The sequence below is a fragment of the Aplysia californica genome, unplaced genomic scaffold, assembly GCF_000002075.1.
Source record: "Aplysia californica isolate F4 #8 unplaced genomic scaffold, AplCal3.0 scaffold01339, whole genome shotgun sequence".
NCBI classification, from domain to species: domain Eukaryota; kingdom Metazoa; phylum Mollusca; class Gastropoda; order Aplysiida; family Aplysiidae; genus Aplysia; species Aplysia californica.
Window position 1 is genome coordinate 13,803 of NW_004798609.1, and position 1,772 is coordinate 15,574.

A 1,772-nucleotide genomic window follows, 5' to 3' on the forward strand; every position below is an offset into this window, starting at 1 on the left:
GTGTGTGTGTGTGTGTGTGTGTGTGTGTGTGTGTGTGTGTGTGTGTGTGTGCACTTGTTTGTGTGTGCGTGCTCATGTATGTGAGAGTGGGAGAGTGGCGCCACACACATACACACACACACACACACACACACACACACATACACACACACACACACATACACACACTCACACATGCACGCAGACTCAAGAGTTACCCTAACGAATACTGTAGCAACGTAAGATACTATACGAACGAAAACGACCAATAAAAAGACCTACCTTTTAGGAATAGTATTTCATACTAACTCTTAAACTGCGAGTTCCGTATAATTTATGGCATAACAAACTATAAATAAAGAGAAGTCTGAGGCAGAGATGCAGTTTGAAGGTTAAGATCTTCAACTTATTTTATAACATTACACGTAAACCTAATCTATGGATTTGAAATACATATTCATTGCTATTACTGTACTGTTCACAATGTTTTACCTAAAGGGTGTGTGACTTTGGGATCCATCCTTTTTCATTTTTCGAATGATTTATCAAGGAAAACATTTTAATAAAACTGTTTTGCATATGTGTATGTAATTGCAAACAGCTAAACACATGAATAAAAAATACAATTAAACATGTTAAACAATATACAGTAGTAAAGTTCAAAATTCTGATCATAATTAATGTTTTATGAACGGACAAGTAATACATGCATGCAAAGTGTTAGTCAGATTAGTCACTAGCTATATAGCGGCATAACCAAAGCGAATTTTCAAGAATTAGTCAAATAAATATAGATACGTACAGTGGCGAATAACGTAGAAGCAAATCAAGAAAGGGCTAACATTATAACAAACACAAAGTTGACGGATGAGAACTAGCGATGTCTTAAAAACATGGCTGTAAATGATTTATACCAAGGACTTACTGCTACATTTTATAACTCGGCTTTCTTTCTTATTTCAAATAATAAAGTTTGAGATATAGGGACAGTGAATTAATAACAAAACAAAACAAAACTAAAACAAAAATAAAATCCCACTAACTATAAATAATAAAACACTTATTGAGATTTTATTCTCTTTTTCCTTTGGGGTCAAACCTGCAAAAGACATTTCTTATCAAAGTCAGCTCGCAGTTCAAAGTGAATTGTTTTGTGCGTACGAACATCACAGTTTGATCATAATATTGGCAGATACAAATCTACCTGTGTGTTTAAGTAAAACTAATTAGGTATGGAAGTCTTCCATTTAGCAATGAATTAAAGTAGACTTGGACTGCAACTTACGTTCTGGCTTTTTATGTTAAGAACTCAGTTTCGTTTAATTTGAGTATAGAAAACACACTAACACAACGGCGGTTATTTAGAGAAAGGAAAACAAGCAAGATGGACAGACACGACAGAAGGAAAGAAAGATTTACAGACAAACAAGACAGAAGGGAAAAAGATGGATAGACAATACGACAGAGGAGGGAAAACAAGTAGGGGCTCGGGAGACAGTGCCGTTATACGGATAAACCGTCAGGTATGGTGCAGTGAAACGTTAAAGGAAAGTGAAACTAGAGAATTATCAAACAGTGTTTGTCAGCAGATGGGTACATAACTGAATCACTTGTTATTAGGAGAGTTTTTTAAAATTTCACAATCAGACAGGGTGAACACAAACAGGTGAATCTCAGACGAAGCTATAGTATAGTAGAAACAATAAAACACATAGGTTCCTATTGTTATCAGACTTCGAAACCAAAAAAGTCACCCCAAAAAAACAACAACCCCCCCCCCAAACAAACAACAA